At 34.1% G+C, this 9679-nt stretch overlaps 1 long non-coding RNA gene across 2 annotated transcripts; it reads left to right on the forward strand.

The window, feature by feature from the left end:
- Positions 1–452: 452 nt before the first annotated feature.
- LOC131537264 (uncharacterized) lies at positions 453–2656 on the forward strand. Of its 2 annotated transcripts, none has more exons than XR_009270223.1 (3): positions 453–1771; positions 1900–1955; positions 2152–2656. It is a non-coding gene; the product is annotated as an uncharacterized LOC131537264 (long non-coding RNA). The 2 variants fall into 2 exon arrangements; XR_009270224.1 differs by having other exon boundaries at positions 453–927; positions 1049–1955.
- Positions 2657–9679: the final 7023 nt, after the last annotated feature.

The following is a 9679-nucleotide window of genomic DNA, read 5'->3' on the forward strand; positions in this document are numbered from 1 at the left end:
AATGCCTGCACTGATTGATTCCAGGATTGTTTCTGACAGTAAATCCAACATTATATCACAGCACATTAACTATAACTTAATTCTGTCCTGTACTTCTGTATATCTAGAGCAATATGTTTTCTTGACCCTCAGCTAACTAAATTATGGGAGAAAAATGACACAGAAGTGGTTGTTTCGAGGGTACCCTCTCAAATAAGAGGGAACAATTGCATCATCCACCACTCTGAGCTCCGATCACTTAGACCGCACAATTGGCTCACCGGTGAGGTATGTAGGCCAAATTGTACTGAAGGTGTTGTATTTGTCCCTTTACAGATACAGTGTGACAGCTGTAGTCGGTGGTTTCATACTAGGTGCCTCCAGATGGACAAAACACAACTAGAATTTGCAAAAAAAACAGCCTGGGATTGCTGCTTGTGCAAAGCTTAACTTTTTTTTTTTTTTTCCTCTCTCTTTTGTTAGCACAATTAAACTTTGATGCGCACTTTTTGTCTCTTTTTGGAAGTTTTTTTTATTTATTTTTTTTTATTAGAAACAGCATTTTTCCCAACTTGTCCAATATACTACTAAATGAAAGTCATTAACAAACACTGACCTCAATAATTATAAAGTCTTTAATGAGAAACATTTTATCTCATAAGAAATTTAACTTTTTTTACTTACAGTAGTAGTATGAAGCAAGCTCAAAATAGCTTTTATGGAGAAAATTTGTTTGAATTCAAATGTTTTTGAGCAAATAATAATAATAAACAGCCTGGGAGTGCTGCTTGCGCAAAGCTTAACTCTAGTGTGATTTTATTTTTTAAAGCGCAATTAAACTTTGATACACACTTTTTGTCTGTTTTGTATTTGTGTTTTTTGGCTCTTAAAAATACATTTTGACAGATTCTGCAACAACACTCACACAGTCATCTTGAAGAATCCATTGTAAGTTTCATGTCAACTCTCAAGGAATTGTATTAATGCCTGTAGAAAAATCTGGAAATTATCAACGTCTTATAATGTATTTTGACAGACTTTGTGTTTATTTTTCTCCCAAATTGTACAGTAAAACCCTGTGAAACTTGACATGGACAGAGTTACGGTCATCCCGAAGAAGAATCCATTGGAAGTTTCATGTCAACTCTCAAGGAATTGTATTAATGACATTAGAAAAAGCAGGAAATTATCAGTGTATTGATGCATACTGTAACTGGCATCACATCATTAACAGTTACTGACCTTATCTCAGTAATTATTAATTTTCTCTTAAAAGAGAAACATTTTATCTCGTAAAAAGCCTGTAGATATTGGTATTGTAGACTGTTGATTTTAAGGTTTTGGACGGAAATTATCTTTAATTTTCTCACAAAATCTACAGTAAAATATCTTTGAATTTAATATAACTGCATTTTGTAAAATATCTAATGTAAACATAGTTTTTTTTTAATAGGTTTGATTTGTTAGTGGGCAAATTTGATGGAAACCGTTGAAATACTGGGGTTCCTAAGCTTTTTGTCCGCTCCAAGTATCCGTACCGTAATTCAAGAAATAGACGAGCATCAAACTTCTGGCGGCGGCTCACTTGACCAGGTTTTCACAGATGACGGCTCACTTGACCGCGGTCAACTGTGGTAGTGTTGGTTGATTGGTGTTTATATTTGTTCAAGCTTGACAAACTTATAGACTTTATTTTCTAATATATATTTCTCATTACAGATAAGAACAAAGATTAAATTGTAAGAAGGGTTGCTTATAAGAGCATACAGTACATCTGAAACTGCTGAGGCTGGTAAGGTTTTTGACTATATTTCCGACCAGGTACATTGTTCTGTCATTCTTAAATAGAAAACAAATCATCAATCATCATTTGCCTTTTTTTGTGCGTGTGAGAAATATTAACATTTTGTTTTTTTTCAGATCCGCTGCTATAGAAGACAAACTGAAATCTGAGTGCAGAGACAAGCAAAGGAATAGTAAGTATATTTTAATATCGTATCACTTCTGTTATAGAGATTTTTGAATCAGGCTTAATGGAGGGTGATTCGGTCAATCTTGGAAGAAAAATGTTAGCAGTGTGTCCATTCCAGGTGGCTAATTTGTGCTTCCTTTCAGTCATTCGTGTAAAAATCTGTTATCTAATTTTGTTTCTGTTTTGATTTTTTTCTAAAGGCACTTGTGCAAAATATTGTATGCCTTCGCCACATCCTGCCATCATCCCGCACCTTTGCCTCTCACCATCCCTACGCCATCTCCTCGTCCACCTCCAAAACCCCTCCATCCCTCCCTATTCTGTTGCTTGAACTTTATCATCTTCAGTCTTTGCACACACATCTATTCACTTCTGCACTTTGTTTTTCAGTAATTTTTTGTTTTTTTTTCTTTAGAAAATTGCATTGTAATTTGTATTTATTCATTGATGTAAAATTATGTACTTTTCAGTAATACAGCTATAACTAAAATGTTCTACAAATGGATAAGATAGCTCTGCCATAGCATTTCAGTCTTTTTTTCATTTATGTTTTTGTATAATGTTTTAAAATGTACTTGAGTATGTTGTTAATGGTATATTTAATAGTATGTTTTTTGTTTTTCACCAAAGTATATACGCTGCTGTACTTTTTAAATGTACTTTATCAATATTTGTAATGTACACAATATATAATACATTAAAGTTTTCTAGACATCAAAGTGTACGTGTGTACATACTGAAAAATATAATATACTAGTAGTGTAATGCTAATGCATTTCTAATGAGTTGAAATACAATTGAAATGTGCTTGTAGCACATTAAAACTTTGCTTCAAATATACTCTAACTGTAGTTCATGAAGTATTAAATGTACATTTTAAATGTATTTTAATAAATACACTCAAATTGCACTAAATATACTTAAAGTGGTTCCAATTTAACACAATTTCAATATATTACAAATAGATTAAAATCGAACTTAAACATATCTTGAAATACACTTAATATACTTAAAGTTGTTTCAAAATAATACATTTAATATGCACTTAGTATAGTATAATATAAATATATTAAGTGTGACTGAAAAAGCACAATTTAAATATATTTCTTTTTCACCTGGGATGTGCCATAGTCAGTATTCAAATGAAGTTTATCATGAAATGTTATATAAAATAAAATAGGCCCACAAGAAAACATTTTTATCCATCCCACACTCTTGTAAATCCATTAACTGATCGTCTTTTTCCCGTAATATTTGTATATTATTATTATTAGCCTATTATTATTGGTTATATTTTGGTATTCGTTTATATTCGTTTTTTCCCTTCATTTTGATCTCTTTACTTAACATTCGGAATTGTAAATAAAAGCCTACTGTAAATGCTCCACATGCCAATAAAGCTTTGATTATGCTGACTGGAATTTTTACTGGAATGCAGTTTAAATTTAACATAGGCTCTATTTCATTTTATTTCTGCTACACTATAATTACAAATACTATATAGTGTTTCATTGAGGAATTAATCATTCACGTAATTTCATTTGTAAATGAAAACACAACATGCTTACATTCATGTAAAGCATTGTTGACAACAGCGAATACTACATAATAGCACACATCACTCACTCAGATGTCTATTAGATGTGCAATTCTTTTAGAACATGTCACAAATCAAACATAGACATTTAGCAATCGTCTTTAAAGATATGGTTTCTGTAAATTCACTCTGGTGACGTACGTGTGCTTACTGGAGCTCCCCTGTTCGCTATACATAATAAAATGTGTTTTTAATGCAAAATCACAAATATACTGTACTGTTTAACGTTTACACATTAAGCAATTCAACAGTTTGCTCTACAGTAGTTCAACAAATGTGATTTTAACACAAGGAACTGTGTTTTGGTTTCTCATACTCACCCTCGTTGCTGTTCTCCATCACGTTCGATAATAACGTATCCTCTCCAGTGGGCTTCTGGGATAGAAAAGTGTCCATCAATGAACACTTCAGAATCTGGGCTGAAGCAGTAGGACATCAGGGTATTTCTCGCCAACTCTTTTACGAATACCGAGGTTTCGAACGTACTTCTTTCTGCACGTACTCTTTTTTTCCTAGTAGGTAAGTAGGCATATTCGAACGCAATTGAAGTATACGTATGTCCGAATCTCACGTGAATTAGTGCACTCGCCTACTAATTCTTGCCTACTCTTATGAATACTTATGATTCAAACATAATTAGCTGCTTTTTGCCTACTATATAGTAGGGATGTATGCGGTTTCGAACACAGCGTATGTCTAGTCCCCCCCATTTGAGGAAAAATAGCCACCAAATGTATTGAAGGGTTCTACAAACTATTTTAGTCATTATACATACCACTGCATAGTTTTTCAATGATAAAATAATAGATAGAATCTTAGACATTGTGTAAGTGATTTATTTTAACACTACAAAAATACAAGAATAATTTCCAAGTAATAAAAGAAAAAAGGAAGAATTAACTTTGTATGTCAAGTACATACTCTGAATGCCAGACATACAGCAATCAGTGTGAATGCTGTGTCATAGTCAGTAATCACATGCTGATGATCAGACATACAGATGGTAATCATACAGATACAGCCACATTCCCACAATACACATACATATATGAAAAATGTTGAATAGAAGAAAAAAAAAATTATTATTTGTGCAAAAAGCTGATCGCTACGCCCCCATCAGATGACAGGTGCGTCACAGCGTGCATCATGAGCCGCAAGAATTCAAATAAACAAGATTCCACGTATCTTTGACTTTTTTAGTAGATGGTCTCATTCTGTTTGTGACACTGTATGCTACAAAACCATGTTGCTTTTTACTACCAAGTCTGTCACACTGTCTGGCAGCCATTTTGAAAGCTGTCTAAAAACTTTCACCAAAAGAGGAGCCCCTTAAATGTGCGTTTTTTTAAATGTTTAAGCCTTTATTTTGGGTAAGTTTCACCACTTTTGCATATTATAACCTGGAACTTGGATGTGGGAAATAATTACATTAGATCCAAAATATAGTTTTAGCAACATAGAGCAGATGCTACAGAACACAGTTAGCTGACTAGCTGTACTACATATGCTGTACTATATGCTACGCTAACATATTACTTCACAGGCATTACTGGCTTGTACTTTTACGTCCATAATATTATAAATTGACAGTTTATTGCTGGCCTGTTTTACAGTGCTGCAATTTTTAAGGATTTCATATTATTTTAAGGTGAGCTTAAAGGGTACACTGAAGCTGTGTGACATCAATAAGAAAAAGTATTTCATAGATATTGTTAATAATAGTTGTTCATATTAAAAGATGTATGAACTTAATACATGAATCCTGTCATTTAAATAAATATTACATGAAATTTATTAAAAAATTGTTGCTGCTCCAATTAAGCTCAGTGTGCTCTCTTGAACGTCTATGTAAAAACTTCATAAACAGACTTTAAATATTAACTGATGGTAGTCACTTACGTTAAGTTAAGTTAATCGATTTTATATGGATTCTGTCGACTGGCTCTGATCTTTGGCAACTAGCATCAGCTTCTCCAAGACTGTAAATTGGTGGAAAATCAGGGAAAAAATCGTGTAGTGTATTCCAGCCTTAAGAGACTAAAGATAAATTGACATCCATTTAACAAGAGCTTTCATTATGAGGCTAGTTTCTGTGTTCATCCCCATGAATTAAATGTTTTATTTGATTTTTGAATGCGTGTTACTTAGCTGAATGTGGACTAGTTGTGGACATTGCAACTAGATGTTGCAATGTGCTTAAATGACACTTCATTATGAATATATGACTGATCAAATCGTATGCCTTGTTGTTTGATTTTAGTGTTGTTGTTTTTTCTTTGATTGACTTTGTACCTTTAAAAAATATATTTTTACAATTATTCTTTAAAAATTAAATTAAATCTTTATTAAATTTTTAATAAAACATGATGTGAGCTTAATGGGAACAGGGGTACAAAAATGTACCCATTTGAATTTAATGATGTATATCTTAATTAAAATGCAATTAAATATTTTTTGTGTGAGATTAATATTTTATTTTAACAACTTTTTGTACTGAAACCAATATCTTGTGCACTAAAAATGTCTCAATGTAGATTTTGGTGAGCTTAATAGGTACGTTAGCCCTATATAAAGGTTTTAGAGCACATATGCTCCCCTCCAGACTACATCTATTTCAGGGAAGGCCTTGTGTATTTCAGCAGGACAATGCAAAACCACATACTGCAGCTATTACAACAGTATGGCAACTATTTTGAGACCTGTAGCAGGCATAAAATTTGAAATGAGCTCATGTTTTGCATAAAATTTTAAAATTTCTCAGTTTACACATTTATGTTCTCTGTTCTATTGTGAATAAAATATTGGCTCATGTGATTTGAATTTATTATTATTATTTAATAATTAAATTAAATAATTAAAATTTAAAAAAAAAAACGTCCCAACATTTCTGGAATTTGGGTTGTACCACAGTCCTATTTACAATCATTCTGGTAGCATGTGAAGGCAGCATCAGTAAAAGCAGGCAGAGACAATGGTAGCTTTAGCAAAATTAGCCTTACAGAGTGCCAAATATCTCTTTCAGAAAGGCAATTTCAAAACAAAATATGAAAAGCACTTTGTCTGGAGCTGACGTTCGCGCATGAAGCGTTAGTATTGGTCCTTAAACATACAGGTGCAGCACAGATATGATACAAATCTTTTACCTATTTAGCTAAACACGTCTCTGTGTGGACTGGGCCTTACTGTGATTGTTTTTTGTATGACTGTGTAGAGCAGATGAACGATTGAAATGCTTCCCACATGCAGTGCAGTGATACGGTTTCTCTCCAGTGTGGATCATCTCGTGTCTTTTCAAATTTGCTGACTGACTGAATCTCTTGTCACAGTGTGAACACTTATAACGTTTCTCTCCAGTGTGGATCCTCTCATGTGTTTTCAGATTTGCTGACCGACTGAATCTCTTGTCACACTGTGAACAATTATAAGGTTTCTCTCCAGTGTGAATCCTCTCATGCAGTTTTAAACAGTTCGCTGAAGTAAAAGTCTTTTCGCATTCAAAGCACATGTACTCTCTCACAGCAGTATGTATTTTCTGATGCACTTTCAAATTTTGTTGACGCAAAAAACGCTTTCCACACAAATGACATGAATGCAGCTTCTCCTTTGAATGAACTTTCAAATGTTCTTTCAGAACTGAAGCCCATAAAAACATTTTACCGCACTGATCGCATGCATGCAGCTTCTCTCCAGTGTGGATGTTCATGTGACCATTAAGGTGTGCTGATTGTGTGAAACTCTTCCCACATTGATCACAAGTGAATGGTTTCTCTCCAGTATGAACTCTCATGTGACGCTCAAGATTTGTTTTGCGTGTGAAATTCTTTCCACACTGAGTGCAGGTGAAAGATATCTCAGCTCTTCTTTTCTTTAAATCTTTTTGTTTGGTTTGAGAGCAACTCAAAGGTTTTATTCCAGGTTTAACATCATATTTTTCCTCAGCTTTACTCAGTTCTTCACTCTCCTCGTTTTCTTCAATTAACTCTGAAATGAAAGTAAAAATGGTTCATTTTCAGTAACTTGTAAAAAGCTGAGAAATATACAAAAAAAGTGCAAAACTGACAAAATTTGATTTCTTGATTATCTGATATTTTATAAGTCATTTTATAGTTTCAAAATAAAAAGCAAAAAGTAAAAATGAATGAAGCCAATAAGTGCTCCTCTGCTGCCATTTACTGGTTATAGTGGTAATTTGATGGGTTTTTTGTTTTGTTTTTTTAATTTTACATAAAACAAAACTATATTTTGATATACATTGTGTTTTGTCCCATTAAAATAACAAAATGACATTGGTCATTTTAGAGCTTTAAAGTGCTGGAAATAGTTGTGTGGAATGTTTGAAATTCGTTAAAGTGTTTGAATTTCTCTCTCAAAAGGTTTTAAACCCTGAAATTAATGATGTAATAACATTGGACTATTACTGCCACAACACCATAGTTACTGGTTCTGGGTTTCTGTGTCAGCGCTGTTTGATCGGTTCATAACAGAATTCTGTGCAGAATTTGAATGTTTCTCATTAGATCTCGCAGCGCTGTGTCGTGAGTTCAGCATTGGTTTCAGAGTAAACCTGTTCTGAGCTTGGACCAGTTTGTTTGCGCTGAGCTCAAGAGGTGCTAAACGGTCCGTGCTGCGCAGCACAAATGAGTAGCATGGTTTTGTTACGCATTTGATTTGTTTGCCATTTGATGTTTCTCATATGCAACAGAAATGGCAGCACTTATGAGTTGGGCAACACGGTGGTTGCAACAACAATTTAGTCGCACCGGCAGAAAAAAAATGGTCTGGAGCCCTGCAGTGGAAAGTTACGGAGCCCTTTAAAGGACATTGTGGTGGGAAAAATTCGGGGTGAGTGGAAAAAATTCAGGGTGGGAGGAAAAAATAATTTTCAAATGTTTTGTGTTCCCTCGAGAAACTTTTGCGTTCTCTTGCAAAACTTTTGCGTTCTCTCGCAAAACCATTTGAGTTTGGACAAACTCTTCCTGTTTACTTTACAGCTTGCAGTGGTTACAGCTCGTATGTTCACAATGGCTCATAGTTCTCATAGCGGTTCATAGTTTTATTTTGAACTTGGACTCAAAGTAATACAGTCAGTGCTTATTTCGAGGCACGGTTTTGGGACATTCTAATACGCTTAATGTGGCTTAATGTTTTAAAACAGTGACAATGAAAGACTAAATTTGATAATAACAAATCCTGATAAAAATTATTAGGCTAACATTAATAACCTTATTAATAATGTTACTATTAATAAAGCAGAATATGAACGCAACGCCCTGCACGTTAAGCCTTTTCTTCCCCATAGAAAACGCTTAAGGTAGGCTATAATGAAAGGTTCATGCAGCTCGTATGTTCAGAATGGAGCGGTTCATAAAGTTTTTGGAACTTTGACTCAAATATAAAGAAATACAGTCAGACAGTGGTTAGTTCAAGGCACGGTTTTGGGACATTCTAAAATGCTTTAATGTGGCTTAATGTATTAAAACAGTGACATTAGGACCAAATTCGGCAATAATAAATACTAATAATATTGTTAGGCCTATATTAATAACCTTATTAATAATATGACTATTAATAAAGGAGAATAGCCCAGAATATGAATGCAACGGATTTGGTATTTTTAAATCATCGTTTTAATTTTAGCCTACCTTAAGCGTTTTATAGGGGAGAAAAAGCTTAGGCTACGTGCAGGGCGTTGCGTTCATATTCTGGGCTATTCTGCTTAGTAATATAATTAATAAGGTTATTAATATTAGCCTAATAATTTTATCAGCTTTTATTATTATCGAATTTGGTCCTCCAAGTCAGTTTTAAAACATTAAGCGTTTTATTATGTTCCAAAACCGTGCCTTGAACTAAGCACCGACTTATTAAAGGTCCCATGGCATGAAAATTTCACTTTATGAGGTTTTTTAACATTAATATGAGTTCCCCTAGCCTGCCTATGGTCCCCCAGTGGCTAGAAATGGCGATAGGTGTAAACCGAGCCCTGGGTATCCTGCTTCGCCTTTAAGAAAATGAAAGCTCAGACGGCCCAATCTGGAATCTTCCCTTTATGTCATCATACGGGGAAAGGTTACCTCCCCTTTCTCTGCTTTGCCCGCCCATGAGAAAATGAGCTACTACCGTGCGAGGCG

This window comes from Onychostoma macrolepis, chromosome 03, assembly GCF_012432095.1.
Source record: "Onychostoma macrolepis isolate SWU-2019 chromosome 03, ASM1243209v1, whole genome shotgun sequence".
NCBI lineage: Eukaryota > Metazoa > Chordata > Actinopteri > Cypriniformes > Cyprinidae > Onychostoma > Onychostoma macrolepis.